Source organism: Salarias fasciatus, chromosome 12 (assembly GCF_902148845.1).
Source record: "Salarias fasciatus chromosome 12, fSalaFa1.1, whole genome shotgun sequence".
NCBI lineage: Eukaryota > Metazoa > Chordata > Actinopteri > Blenniiformes > Blenniidae > Salarias > Salarias fasciatus.
In genome coordinates this window covers 22,085,871-22,101,927 of record NC_043756.1, presented here as the reverse complement: position 1 = coordinate 22,101,927, position 16,057 = coordinate 22,085,871, and the positions used below count along the sequence as shown (strand labels likewise).

At 38.3% G+C, this 16,057-nt stretch overlaps 1 long non-coding RNA gene across 1 annotated transcript; it reads left to right on the top strand.

The window, feature by feature from the left end:
* Nucleotides 1-4,399: 4,399 nt before the first annotated feature.
* LOC115397633 (uncharacterized) lies at nucleotides 4,400-14,096 on the top strand. The gene is made up of 3 exons (XR_003932525.1): nucleotides 4,400-4,410; nucleotides 12,274-12,283; nucleotides 13,881-14,096. It is a non-coding gene; the product is annotated as an uncharacterized LOC115397633 (long non-coding RNA).
* Nucleotides 14,097-16,057: the final 1,961 nt, after the last annotated feature.

Genomic DNA, 16,057 nt, shown 5'->3' with positions numbered 1-16,057 from the left:
CAAGTGAGAAGAAGATCAAAGGTGTGATTAAAATAATGAGTGAATTTATTCACCTTCTGCAAAAAGCAAATTGTTTCTAATAATGAATCAACTGTAATGCTGTGGCTGCCATTGTCAGCATCTAGATGAATGTTAATGTCACCTGGTATAATGGCTTTATCTGAACTCAGTACTAAACTGGACTGAAAGTCTAAGAATTCAAAGAAAAATTCTGTAGTACAATGAATTACAACTAATGGAGCTCGAGTTTGGATTTTGCAGTCAGAGTGCAAGAGGTTCTGAGTATTTTCTTGTTGGTTTTACTTCTGATACTGATAGTAAGAGTAGAGTGGATGCTACTCCTCCTCCTCCTCAACCAGTTTCTTGAGGAATTTGATGAGTAATATGAGTAGATGGGCTCACCTCATTTAAGGCTGAGATATTCTTCTCCTTGTAACCAGACTTATGTCACGGAAAGGACAAGTCAAAAATGCTGTCAGCATCATTAACTGTTTATGAGTAAGTTAGCTGATATGGAATAATGCTCTGTTTTCAAGTTCTCAGGAACACAGTGCGAAGGACGTTCTGTTTTATCTGAGGTCACTTGGTATCAGGAGCATTCCCCTGAGAACCAACATGTTTTCACCTGAGAAACAATGTCCACTAGACTCATGAGATCTGGCTGTATGACATGGTATGGCCGGAAGTCATGCGAAAGCAGAGTTGGGCTCTCCTCGGAGCAACAGCCTTGTTCTCAATCTGTTGATTTTTGTGTGCTTCCTCTGCAGTCCTGAATAAATCCTCCTTGTGCACCGTCAACACCTTGATTCGTCATCTTTGGCTCTGATTCACCAAAAATTCCACAGCATGGGATATTTGTCAATGCACAATTGATTATTATGGGGTTTTGTTCTGCCACAGAAGCAGTTTTGGTTTTAATTACATTTGTAACCTTATGTTAACTTGCTTTAATAGTTAGAAAATGAAAGGCTAGCAGTGCATATAAATTTTAAGTGTTTTGTTTGCTGCAGGGTAAATTCTTGTTTTTATATCTGGGTGTGACCAAGGCTCCTCCTGCCTCAAAGATGCTGCTAAACAGGAACTTTTTCTCTTCTTCTGTCAACATTCGCTGCTGGCTCAGATGGAATCGCAAAGTCTTCACTGTAAATTGTGAATGCATAATTTATTTATTTTCTTGATCAATCAACAAAATCAGTCAATAATCAGACATACATTATGTTACTGAATGTGAAAGTTTTAACTTTGTGGAGTGGAGTATATTTGAACAATGTGAAGCATTTTGCCTAAAGCCAAACATGTTCAATTGTTGTGCAAGGTTAATAGAATCTTCCATCATCATAGCCACATTGTGAAAAGCAATGTCAACACCATGTGAAGCCATGCAGATCAATCAATCTATATATTGTCATTGTTCAAGAAATAAACATTTATTCAGCGTATTATCTTTTCAACAGTGCACATTTGGAGCACTGTTCTATGATGATGTTTATCTTGTAATTGACTAATTAAAGGAAAAGGAACAAAGGTGAAGTTTAAAAAAAGTGTGTCTACCTGCTCGTTTTGACTTCTTATTTGTCCCTTAACCTGCCAAGAATGAAATTAGCCTGTTTTCTCATGTCCCCTCCCTGTGTGCTGCTTGGGCTGCTTCACCATTAGAATATTCGGCTTTGTGTTCATTGTGAATTTTCATAAACAGTTATTATTTCTCATGTAGTCAGCAAGTCCAGGGAGATGATGAGTCATTTAGTTTGAACTATTTTCTCAGATTTCAAGACTGTTAACCAGACCAGGGTCTTTCTTTATCATCTGGTGAATGTTGCAAGTAGTGATGTTCTGTGTGAGAAGTTTGCATGTTCTCCCTGTGCGAGCATGCATTTTGTTCAGCTACTTCCAATACTGAAAGTTTATTGACTACCCTAAATTTCCTTGTCCGTCTCTGTTTCTGCTCTGTGATGGACTGGCAGCCTGTAAGTTAAAGGAAAGTAAATAACGGTGGAAGAAATGCAGCCTTTCCTCAGACTGTCATCACACAGTCGAACAGCATGCATGTAAGGATGACTGCAGACTTTAAAGTAGATGTAGATGTGAATGTTTGCAAAGTGGTGGTCCAGCTTGATGGGTCAGTGGTATCTGTCTCGAACCATGCCTTTTATCTTGAGGTTGTTTTCATTTCTGTGTACCGTGATGGCTGAATCATTTGCTGATTTTAGTCTCTGCATCACGTTCATCATCTCCACCTTATGGTTCAACAGTGAGTTCATACATTTTAACACTTTATTGCATTTCATGATTACATGTGGATTTCAGATTCATCAGATTTCATTGCAAATGGTTTAGAAACCTCATCATACAACTTTAGTGTCTCACTGGTTTCTTTTCGAGAAGCCTCACTGGGGACTGATGTGCACAAGGTGAACGCAAGGTGAACCCAAATTACTGCAATTACTTGTAATTAACTGTAATTAAGTGTGTGGTGAGATAGAAACCAGCATTCAGGAAGGATAGGATTAAGAGCTGCTGGTTTCCACTCTTTAAATTTCAGCAACAATAGCACAGTTAATCCCAACATGCCTTTATCACACTTCCGTGAGCTCCATCAAAGCAGCTCTATCTTGAGAAGAAAAAATACTAGTTACCTGGTGGCCGAACAAGCTGATTTTCATTTGATTTTGTTGTGCTGCTGTTTCAATCAGCGGACGCGTGGGAGGGAAATGTGTCAACATTTTCCTCCTCATCTGGATCACTAATGTCTGCTTCTCAGTATATTCAAGAATAGCGTTGCTTTTAAAACTGGCTGCTTCTCTTCAGTAAAGAATTGTAGATTTGCCACTGTTTTAACTGGTTGATGATAGAAAATCTTCATTCTTCTCTTTACAGATGCAGGTAGATATTTGATTATTGCAGTAGTGTCATATTCGATGTGTTAAAGGTTATAGCTCTGTTTTATTCAGATTTTAAAGACATATGCTCGACTGCTCACGTAGATTTAAACATTATATGTGGCAAAAAATAAAAGGAAGAAAAGACAAAGCAAGATTAGAATAAAATACAATAGAAATACTTTATTTCCTAGATTGCAGTTCTTTAAAAGAAGGTATGTACACAGATCAGAGAGGGATTATATCTTTCCCATCCCATCCGGCAAATCACACAATTCCATCAAAGTTAGAATTATTAAAAAATTTGAACATTTTTGTTTCCTATGAATCACTCAACTTAGTTTCCATCAAGCTACCAGTCCCCTCTGAAAGCATTCTGGCACTTTCTACATGGTACACAGAGTTTTTTAATCTAGGCAATTTTATCATTAAAAAACAACAGTAAACTAACAGATAAAAAAGGAATAATGTCCCCATCTGTGTTTGTTTCTTCACAAAATCATCTGAGCCATCATCCGTTGGTCTAAGGGCAAAATGGATGTTTACTTATGGTAATATTTAGTTAGGAGTCCTCACAGGCAGCTTTTTTTTTTCTTTTATGTCCACTGATTTGCATTCAACCTCTGAAGTCTGAAATTACTGATTGTATCCAACCGGGAGGCTCATGAGCCAAAACACACCTCCAGCGGACTCAATGTGTGCTGTAAGTGTGATTGCCGCATGCCTTTCAGAGCATCTGACCCAGCTAAAAGCTGCCCAGGAAATTATTAAAGAATGATTGAAAGGATGAAAAAGCTGTGACTTATAATCTTTACCGTTGCTGAGATGATTTTTGCTGAAAAAGCTGCAATAGTGTGAATTGAATGCAACAGGTGCTTTCGCTGATATTTACTTATTTTGGAAATTCAGCAAACTGTTGCTCATCCACTCGCTGATCATTTTTTCTGAAAGAGTAAGAATCAGTTAGGTATTACATGTCTAGTTACAATACAATTAACTGGTGTGAAATAGGACAATGACCTGTAAAGTTTGTCATGTGACCTTAAGAAAAAGTAAGCAAGATCATAAAATGCACAATACTTACAGCACTGAGACAGACAAAATGGCAATTTGGGGGGAGGGGGTTGAAGTTAATATGATTTCTAATACATTTTTCAAACTTGTGTATGGTAATGTAAATGGAAATCAGCGAAATGAAAATGATCAAACACTATACAGAACAGGACACGTAATTGTTTGCAAGCCTGTTCATAAAGACCTACATGACCTCCACTTTAAAGTAAAAGCCCAAAACCTTTTCATGTGAAACTTGTTTGGAAATCCAACATCAATCAAAATTTGCCGCTTAGTGAAAGAGAAGGTTCGTGCTGCATGTGATCCCAGAGTTAATAGTGTGGCTACTTTATACTCTCACCTCAGAGCAGAGGTTCAAGCTCGGTTGGAATTTTTCTTCCTCTCTATCCAGGGGTTCATTTCTCTGTGTACTCCGGTTTCCACCCACAACCACAATATCTGCATGTGAGGTGAATTTGTGACCCTAAACTGGCCATACATGTGAATATTAATGTGCGTCACTGTCTCTTTTGTGTTTAACCTGCGATGGACTGACAACCTCTCTGGCCTTCACCGGTTGTGAGCAGGGATCAGGTCCAGCACTTCCTGTCCCTGAACTGGATAGACCTGAGTAGAAGATGAATGAATGGATGGTACATTTTGACTGGTTTCCACAGTCTCCACACAGTTGTTGACATTCCTCTGCCTACATACTGACAGCAGTCATGGTGCTGGAACATCACTTGCAGCATATGGGGTTTAGTGTCTTGCTCAAGGACATTTTGACAAATGGGCAGGTGGACAGGGATTTATGGGATTCGAGGACAAATCACTTCATCATTTGAGCCCTAAGAAACAAAACAGTGTTAATAGCTCAGAGTCATGAGGTCAGTTGAAGTGATAGATTGGATGTACAGTATGTGTGTGTGTGTGTGTGTGTGTGTGTGTGTGTGTGTGTGTGTGTGTGTGTGTGTGTGTGTGTGTGTGTGTGTGTGTGTGTGTGTGCACATTTCCTATCTTGCGATAAGGATTTTTAGCTTCAAAATTGTATTAAAAAAAAACTAGCAACGTATTTTGGCAATAGTCCAACAGAAAATGATCTGACTTTGCATACTATTAAATTATTCAACATTTTCCTGTGGCAACAGTGCGAAAAAATTATTCAGCAAAGCTGCAGAAAATATGGCAACGCAGAATTTTCACAATAGCTAACAAAAGGGCAACCCAGGAGACAAAACAGAAAGACAGAAACTGTAAGAGAAACAGAAAACAAGAGGAGAAGGAAAAAAAACACACTAGCACATGGATCGTGACATTAAGCTCAAAACTGAAAGTTGCAATTCGCAAAACTTTTCAAAGGAGTTCTGAACCGGGCTTGAGTGTCTGTGCACAACTTGACTGCACTGGAACAATGTGGAAAGGTTCACCTTTAATGCTACCTGTCTTTGTGTTTTCTGAGCTCTTGAAACGGTGGTGCCAAAGGCGGAGGGTAGGAAAAAAATGTCAGTGGTGGGAAAAAAAAAGCAGAAATACACATGTTGCAAAATTTACTCAACTTTCCAACAATGTAAACAGATTAGCAGCCTTCCAGCTGCTTCTTTGAAAGGTTACTAACATAAACAATAAAAATACACTTTAAAGCTTCAGTCGTAAAAATGGCTTAAAGAAATGATATCCCTCCTTTAAAGCAGATTTGGCTGTTATTTGTTGCAGTCCAAGGTTTGTGCATGTAATTCTGTGAAACTGTTGACATTTCCTCAAGAAATGCCAATAGGCCTATAGAGTTGACACTTCTGTCATGTACAGAGCAAAAACTCTGACTTTTTGCATTTGTCTTAGAAACTGATTCATACTTCGTGATCAGCTGTGAGGCTTGCAGGGTCATGTTTTCAGTTTTATGTTTCAGTAGATTGTTGTCCCCTTTATCTAGCCCTTTGAGTTGTTTTGGACTGATTTACCTCTCAGGGCCTCAATGACTAAAACAACCAGCAGTGCCAACTCGTGCTGACTCCATCATTGTCGTTCCACCATTTACGTGTAAACAGATATCGTTTTCAGAACATTGTTTTCACTGGAAACATTGTCATGCAAACGAGAGCTAAATTTCATGAAAGCTGTGACGCATTAACAAACTGCCTATGATGCCTTAATGTGAAGGTAACTTCACAAAACCCAAAGTTCGATGAGGCAGTGGAGAACCTGGAGTACATTTTAAATTCATATACGTGAAATTCACGGATTTCAGTAATTGTGATCATGACTGTAGGTGACTTTCAATATCCGGAGTTTATCATTAACAGAGTCTTGCCCTCCTGATAGACTTCATATTTTTCTGCTGCAATATTCCTTCCAAAACAATTGAATGTAATCACTGACCAGCACAGGGAGCGCTAACATAATCCCACCTTCCCCTGACAATTTAAATCCAGGCTAAATGGGATTAGATGTGTTTAGTGTTGGTAATAACGCTGCAGTGGTTAGTGCATTGTATATTGTTGCGACAGCAACAAGACATAAACTCAATATTGAAATGTTTCAAGGACCTTCCTGTGTGGACCGAGTCCTCGAGGTTAACTGAAAACTCAACGTGAAGAAAACCTTGACAGAACCTTTGTGACCCTGCACTGGAAAAATAAGTATATTTAGGTGAAGGCGGAATAGAGGACATGTTTTCACTATAGTGTGTATACAACTTTGTAGCCCTCAGATTGACTGTAAGAGTCTGAGTAGGTTTGTGTTTGTTTTTATAAATGAAGTTTGGAGTCACCAGTGCTGTCTTACGATCACCTGTGGTCTCTGCTTTGAGGCTTAAATTGAGTTATTTGCACAAGATCATGCTTGTTTTCTATTCATTATTCATAAGCAGAGTTTTCAATATGAGACAAGCTCACTGACCCAAATCGGATATCAGTGTCAATAATGTTAGCCAATAGGAAGCTTGCATGTTCCTGTATACAGCATCAGAAAGAAGCATTTTAAGGACTAAATAAATTACCACACCTCCAACACACCCGGATTTGATCGTACAATTTCATTAAATCTCACAAACCCGGTCGATACTCTGTGAGCAAGCTTTCATATTCACATTATTCCAAATCATTCGTCTTCAGTGATCACTTCTTCCCAATCCCAATGCTGCACTTTACAAGAACAAGATAACTAAAACTAGCTCCAGTTTGGTCGGTGATTCATGAATATTAGACACATCAAAAGATAAAATTCCTTAAAACATATAAGCTAGCAGTGAGCTGCTCTCTATGTGTTGAAAAAATATCCTTGTTCTGAGCCACTTTGGTCTTTGTTCACATTCTGGCTTCTAGCCAGGAGGCACAAACTTCAAACAAATCGAAAGAACTTGTCACTCAAAGTTTTTATTGACTTTTTTTTTTCTTTTTTTTTTCTTCTGGACAGTAGAACAAACCCAAATGTTGCACAAAAAACACAAACTTTATAACAAGGCCTGCAAATTTGAATTCATTGACATTCAGTTGAACAGCAGAAACTAAATCATTTCTGGAAGGGTAGAAAACTTTTATAAACCTTTCTGTACAAATTATACAAATGATGATCCATTACAAGCTTGGATGATGGATATGCTCTTTCCAGTCAGGATAGCGTTATGCGCCGCTGCTGATGACGTCATGACGATGATGGCAATGCTGATGATCATGAGGAACGATGAAGTCAAGAATATGAAGGAAGCGAAGCGTCATGGGGTTGCATTGTGTTGCAGCAAAGGATTTCAGGGGGCTTAAATAACAAAAGAAGCTCAAAAAATGATGTGGTTTCAAAAGGGATCAGCCCTGGACAAAGTGACGCTCCATATACAGCAAACAGTGTCCGTTCAGAGGATAAAAACAGATTCAGAGAACATTTGAATCATCCTTCAGTGGTTGTCCTCGGAATGGATGCTAAACTGTGAATTGGTGTCAGATCAGCTCTTCCTTTCAAGAAAAGCTGTATGTACTTGACATCATCCAGTACATTCAATGCCAGAGATATCCAACTTTTAAATCTTTCCAAAATAAATCTTGGGGAGAAACAAAAACAGCATTATTGTGAGAAGCCCTTTTGGTTCGCTCCCTTGTGTAACAGTCACATCAGAGAAATTTTCCATGGTATTTGTGAGCGTTTCACATTGTAGCACAAGACTGTACAGTTCTCTATGAAGCCACATGTTTTAGGAAAGTTCACACACAAAGCTCTTGACATCTGTCATGTTTGTCCATCATTGTTTCGGCAATTTGTGAACTGCAAAAGTAGTAAAATAAACCTCCCTGCGTCAATTCATCTGCATTTGACATGGAAAGCTGGTTTCCTTCGGATGGCTGCTGAGCTTCATGTCGCCTGAAAATATTTCCAGTTAGAGGGAATTAGGCGAGCAGGGGAGCTGAGAACACCTCATTTTGCAGTCTAGTGCTGCCTTTCGTTGTTTCTGAATCACTTCTTTTTACACCTCTTTCATTTTTTTGATGTCATGCCACTGTGTTTGATCTCCACAGGGCCCCATTAGCCGAGTGTATGTAGGAAGGTTAAGAGGAAGAGCAGAGCAACTTCTGCCAACACTGTGTATACACACAGATGATGCTCCATTGTGTAAAGTGATCTGAGCAGAACCAGTCACACCTTGTTAAGAAAGGAATTTCAAATGGTTAATTAGTATGGCAGAGTTTATATCGAATTTGTCATGTAAGAATTTTGCAAATTTTCCTTGAGAAGTGCCTCAAAAAGCGACAGGAAGTCACTTACTATTAAAAAAAACAGCAAGTAATCCTCATATGGAAAAACAACCACGCGGGTCACTTGTTTCAAAGTGATACACTGACTCTGTGTTGACTCTGTGGCCTCTGATGGTCACAGCAATGACAAAGATTGCAAATTCAGATGCAGGACTTTGACATCAAGCATGTGACAAAAATCTTCGAGCCTCGCTACCATGTGGTTACTTTAAATCGACCCTTTCTGATTGCTGTTAAGATGAAATTACTCATTATAGTGGTAAACAGACACAAACTTATTTCTTGTCATTATCAGAACATGTTTGTGGTTTTAACTTTGAAACTTGAGAAAAATCTGAGCTTAGCTGTCAAGCAGTCTCATCACACACTAAATGAAGAGAACAAGAAAGACATTTATATATCAAACCTAAACCAATGCTAAATGAAAAGTTTATTTTGTTGCCTACACCAGTGAGATAATGTAATAAATAATCTATTAGCTGCTTTTTGCAAATCATCACAACTTGCACCATAGGTTTGTTTTGTTTTCACAGGAAATGTCTTTCCTGCAGCAATCAACATTTACATAAGTCAGTGACAGTCATGAAACTTTCTCCAGTCTCATCCCAGATGTTTCGCACCATGTTACTAATTGTGTGAATGCTGAAGGCATTCACACGATTACATTCCTCTTCTGACTTTTTCCGCCGTTTTTTGGCACGCTTCTCCTCCTACAAATTTTGTCCGATTTGAACCATTCAGATATCAAAATGTGCAGCTTTTTAAGGACATTCCGGCTATGTTCTGGCTTTTTAATATCTTTTAAACTTTTTGAAATATTTCAACTTTTGTGCAACTTTTTTCCCCATGTTAACGGATGGAGCTTTTTTCAAACTTTGGAACCTTATAACTTCTTCAAATCTTAACCGATTTTCACCATTCAACTTTTAAAATATTCAACTTTTTAAACCCTTTCTTCAACCTTTTTAAACTTGTTCAACTTTGTTCAACTTTTTGAAATATTTCAACTTTTTAAAATTATTTTTAACATGGAAGTGGATGGGAAAACCCTTCAATTGACCTTTGAACTCCTTCAACTTTGACCCCTTACAACTTTGTCATACTTTGACGTAGACAAGTCATTTTACTTGCAAAATGTAGGCATTTTTGTCCTCTATTCAGGTATGTTATATCATGTCCAGATCTTTTACCAAATTTAAACTGTGAGCTTTCAAGTACGGAGAGAATTTCAGCCATATTCGGAGTTTACAATGGGTGTGTATTGGAGAAGCTAGAGTGGGAGAGTGGCAGTCAGAGTGGGGGAAGCTCTCGATTTTGACCAAAAAAAAAATTCTTTTCTCGTCCGTACGGCCACATTTCTGTCTCAATCTGCACAATAACCCCTCAAAACGTAGGCATTTTTGTTATGACCCGTACAATTGAGTCACTTTGTCTCTATCTCAAATGGTTCTCTCTCCAGCTGCATTTGTTTGAGGAGAGTGCAGAATTTTCTCCCATCCGCTCCAATGCATTTTGGAGAGAGATTTTCTCGCTCAAATCCAAAACTTCACTCATGTTCGCACCATCGCCGTGGCTGAATGGATGATCCTACAGACATGATTCCTGCACCATTAAATTCATGAAAGACTTCTGAATCTGATTGTGTGAAAATCTTTTTCAATTTCACCTCTGGGTTCTCGAGGAATGACATTTCCTCAACCATGTGCACTCCATAAGAACTGCTGATTCACTGTCATGGCTGCTGTGCGGCTGGTCTCCATAGCAACAGACACACCTGTTGTGCTGACTGCTGCTTGATTAATCTGGATTTTTCCATTAAGACTGGAGCTCTATTGATCCTCTGTTACTCTGACACTGACTCCACTGCTGTTTACTGCTCTGTTCCACTTTTTCAACTTTAAAGGTATTTTAAAAATTTTCAACTTTTGACTTTTTTTTAAGTTTTTCAAACTTTTTCAAGTTTTTTCACCTTTTTTCAACTTTTTCAAACTTTTTCAACTTTTTTCAGCTTTTTTAACCTTTTTCAAGTTTTTTCAACTTTTTCAACTTTTTTACACTTTTTGAACCTTTTGAACCTTGTTCAACTTCTTTCAACTTTTTGCAGTGTTTTCAAACTTTGTCAACCTTTTCCAACTTTTTTCTGCTTTTTGCAGCGTTTTGAAACTTTTTCAAAATATTCCAACTTTTTGCAGCGTTTTCAACCTTTTTCAACATGTTTCAACTTTTTGCAGTGTTTTTAACATTATTCAACCTTATTCAAGTGTTTTCAACTTTTTGCAGCGTTTTCAACTTTTTTCAACTTTTTGCAGTGTTTTCAACATTTTTCAACCTTATTCAAGTGTTTTCAACTTTTTGCAGCGTTTTCAACCTTTCTCAACATTTTTCAACTTTTTGCAGCGTTTTCAACATTTTTCAACCTTATTCAACTGTTTTCAACTTTTTGCAGTGTTGTCAAACTTTTTCAAGTTTTTTCAACTTTTTGCAGCGTTTTCAAACTTTTTCAAGTTTTTTCAACTTTTTGCAGCGTTTTCAACCTTTTTCAACATTTTTGCAGTGTTTTCAAACTTTTGAACCTTTTTCAACGTTTTTCAAGTTTTTGCAGCGTTTTCAAACTTTTTCAGGTTTTTTTCAACTTTTTGCAGTGTTTTCAACCTTTTTCAATGTTTTTCAACTTTTTGCAGCGTTTTCAAACTCGTTCAATTATTTTCAAATCTTTGCAGTGTTTTCAAACTTTGTCAAACTTTTTCAACCTTTTTCAATTATTTTCAAAACTTTTTCAACTTCCTTTTCAACCTTTCTTCTTGAACTTCTTCTGCATTACAGTTTAGCATTTTCATCTCAGCATTCACACTTGCAGTTTCTTCAGGAACTGCAAATTTTTTCTAGTTATATTTGCATTACAACACCTGGTCTGTCATGTTGTCGTCATAACAGGTTGGCCGTAAAAATGCCCATAGATGCCGCGTTGTGTCTTTTTCGACCTCTACTAATTGTGTTTCAGTATGAGGAGAAATTGCTGATGAGCTATTTGTTGACACATTTATAGGTAACATCCTTTAATGGCAGGTACATGAGTGAAGTAGCTCTTCAAAGAGGTGACGCTCCAAGGTCAACAGGATGCTGTGTAGAAGGAGTGTTAACAGGAATGCAGTACAAACATCTCTGATACTTGTATCATGTCCTCTGCCTTTTCATAACCACCATCAATAACAATAGTGAAACTGAAAGACATTGTCACAGTATGGACCGCCATCAAAGGCTCTAATCGGGCTCTTGCGTTGCTCAGTATATGGGTTCAGCTGGCATTATCGTGTTTAAAATTCACCATTCCCACAAATAAAGCAAAACATTTCTTGTTCACATTGGCATATTTATGGTGAACACAGTGGAGGTGTTCCACACTGTATGCAGACACCTTGACCATGAACCCTGCACGACAACCCTGGTCTCTGAACGCATTATTTTCTTTTCTCAGACACGCTCTGCAGCCCACTGTCACACGGCTTCAGGTGCTCTCACTAAAAAATGCACATAAAGGTCAATAAGAACTGGATTCTCATTATCAAATCAGAATCATGAGAAGATCCCTTATCTCACTTCAGTGTCCAGGATGTCACTCAGCATTAAAAAAATCTTATATTTCACAAGTTGCAGATGTAACTAATTGAGTCTCTAATATGACACTAATGTAGTAACAGAATGACTCGTGGGTGTATGTGTGTATGTGTGTGGAGAGTTGTTTATCTCTCAATCTGTATATGTATATTGATATTAGTGTGTATGGAATGAGATTTGGACCTGTAAAGACATCATTAAAGCCTCTCAGTCTTGCTACTGTCCTGCTGTGACACATTCTTTCATACTACCATGTTTATATATTCTCTTTCGACAATCACAGGCTTCTATATCAGCAAAGTTTTTCTCCAGGTATAGCAAGTTACGTAATATTTGAAAATACTGAGCCACTTAGGACAGATTTACTGAGATCCTGAATAAAGCTCACAAAATTGTGTGCATTACATACACAGGCAGACTACTGTTATGGTTTAGTCATGGTTTTTGAAGGTGATTGCTTAGAACAATAGTGAGAGTTACTGCTTGGGTCCATGGAAGAATTGGATGGGTAACTTTTTATTTTTCCCACAAACACAAAGGCTACTTTCAAAACATTGTTCCTGTTTTCACCTGGTCCTAATTGATGTATGGACCAAAAGGTGGAAGAGAATGCAAGTTCACCTCGAGGTCAAATAAATCCAGTGTTACTGGCATATTTCGATCACAGCAGGCAACAAAATCTACAAGTCAATATTCAGACTGAGAGACTCAGCTGAAGACATTTACAGGTCCCTGTAGGCATACAGAAATCCCATTACACACACCAAACACACAGTATATAGCACAGAAACTGGTTTATATGTGCTTTAAACCACACATACAAAACATCTGCATTCATAATTCTCGATAGACACACACACACACATACACACACTCCTCCACAGAAAAGTCAGTTTGCCCCTTCAGCTTCATATTATTATGTTTGTTCTTTAGTGAATTCCCTTTTTTCCCAACAGTAAAGTGTATTTTCTCCTTGTTTTCATTGCATAGCCTTATAATCTAAAGGTGTGGGAGCAGAGTTTGAATTAAAGCGTATTATTTCTCATAACCACAATTACATATGTCCACTCCAATTAGCTGTCCGTTCGAGCCTTTTGTAATCAAGAAGAAAAAAAAAAAGTTCTCTTGGAACATGTGAGAGCATTTGAGAAACAAAATCTTAAAATGAAAGGGAAACACATTCAGTCCAGTGCATGTAAATATCAGCAGAAACCTGATTTAACATTCATCTGGTGAGTGTCGTGTTTGTGAAATTCATTCCATTCTTTCCCACTCACTTGGAAGAGATTAATTTGTCACTGCAGACAAATGGGTGTGCCGATTTCTAAGTTAGCAGACCATGTAATGGAATCAATTAAACTGAAATATTCTCATTGGAGGGTTTGATTCCCTGTACTAGCACCAAGCTGGAGGGGGGGGGAGGGTGGAGGGGGTGACTCACTTGAATTTTTCCTGGTAATGTTGAAGGGTTTGTGGAATAGATCACTTTCTTCCAGCTTTCCTTGTTTACTGATACTGAAATGTTGGCTCAGAGGTCCCCGGTGCAGCCTGGGATGCTGTGATTTGTGCACGTTGGTCAAAATCTTCTGACAAGTCAAATGAAGAATTGCATTCTCTGTATGAAAACTTGCTACTGAAATGCCCTTGAAGAAGGCACTTAGCCTCCTGACTAAGCTGCTTTGTGGCCGCCAATCGCAGTTTGTGTATAAATGTTTGATGCATTTACAGGAAAAGCACAATGTTCAAAAACAATGCATTATATACGCCCTGCCTCATTGAAATTATGTGCGGGTGCTGCTCATTTGCTCTGTAGTGTAGGGCTAAAATATATGTGTATGGTTTTTGGATATATTTGTATCACTGTGAAAATTAAGGATTCGGTAAAACAAGCGTCTTTGGAAGGATTTGAGACATTGCCTCTTTTCTGTCTTAACATGAACGAAAAAAAAAAAAAAAAAACTTTTCCACATTGAAAGGCTTTGAGGATGTGAACAAGCCAAGAAAGTCTCACTTTTTACTGAGGGATAATGTTTTCATATGAAAAACCAATTGAATCCCGAGTTGCTATTTTCATAAACAAATTGGATATAGCTAATTTATATGTTGCAACTTAGAAGCACAATGTTATAATTTCAGTAAGTCAGGGTTACGTTTTCATTTGGGACACTATTGTTGGCTCCAAGCACAGAAAGCAAACACTGAAAGAAAAATAGCGGACAAAGAAACAGTAGTGCAATATAAACTATAAATAAATGATACATTAATGATGGACAAGTACACATTTCGTAGCATAGTGCCCTCAGTATCTGATTTAAAATTGATTTGTTGGGTTTTATTCATTTTTTTCTGATGAAGACAGATTAGGGTAGAAAATGAAAGGCAAATATAACGTTCCCAAAGGCTTTCAAAATAGGAAGAGAATCTTTAGCAAAAAAATTGATTGGAGAGAAAAAACTGTGACGACTTAATGCCTCCAAACATGAAATAGTGTCCAAATAATCAAATAAAAATCAAAGCATCCTCATGCTAAACACGACAACAGTGGTAAATTGTTAGAAGGTGCAAAAAAATGACCATTTCCATATGAAGCATTTATGAAAAAAGCAGTGGTGGAAGTCACTTGATGCAGAGCAGAAATGGATCAAGAAATGAAAGGCATCGCGGTCGACTGTTGTTTCCAACCAGGGGTCCTGGACCCCTGTGGGTGGAAACTAGACAACACAATAGGGGTTTGCCTGCTCTGAGGTTTTCAAAAATACATTTGCAAATGTGGAAATAACAGAATAAGACTTCCAGAATCCAAAGCAGATCTAGGTCACTGTGCCGTGCTTCTTTTGTTTGTCAATTCTGACAAAAACCCAAATTATGTCACTCAATGGAATAAAAAAGGAACAGGATGTAGGATTATTAACTGGACCCAAATTTCCAAAGTAACAGAGTGGAAATGCTTTGAAAAGTAAAGCCTTCATTTTTGGTGTTGCTGTTTGGTCAAGAAAAGTCTCAGTTTTTGTTCTCTTCTGCTGTTTGTTGATGCAGCTAAAAAGACGGATGCAGGCTCGCTGCTGTGTTGTTTTGCCAAATTCCAGTCTCAGCTAAACTCAATGCATCAATTCGATTGTTTCATCGTAAACAAGCTATTTGTCAATGGATATAACATGCAGCCCCCCAAAAAATCAATCTTTAGTTTAATTTGTCTCTGTTATGTCCCTCCAACATGGCGTCCTGCAACAGTCAAAGTCAAGTCAATCAACCTCTGCCGTCAAGTTGCCGTCAGGATGTGTTGCTGCTGAATGACATGCAGGTAACATCTGTACCACGGCTTTGTAGTACAAATGCATCTTAGTGGCAAAGACCGCTAGAAATGTGTTGCACAATCATTGTATCAAAACAGAGATGCAGCTGAACATGAATTGCAGCATGGTATGAATGGTCTTGTATATGAGTGAAAATTTTCAACAGAAAGACGAGTGTTTTTCTTTCTTTTTGTATGTTTTTTTTTTTTGTTGTTGTTGTTGTTGTTCTTTTAGGGTAGGGCTTCAGGCATAGAGCGGAGAAAGGCCTCTCTGTTTGAAAGTCTGCGGCGTGTTTTGTCACCCACTGGGCAAAGTGGGCCAATACTGACCGCTAAAGGGTCCGATCAGGCATGAGGGGAAACATGTATGTGTCAGAGCTGGGGCAAGGACAGCAACAAGAGCAGGAGGAAGGTGCCGGGTGGGGGTGGCGGAAGCAAGGTGGGACAAGAGAGGGTGGGTGGGAGGCAGGGCGGGCGGG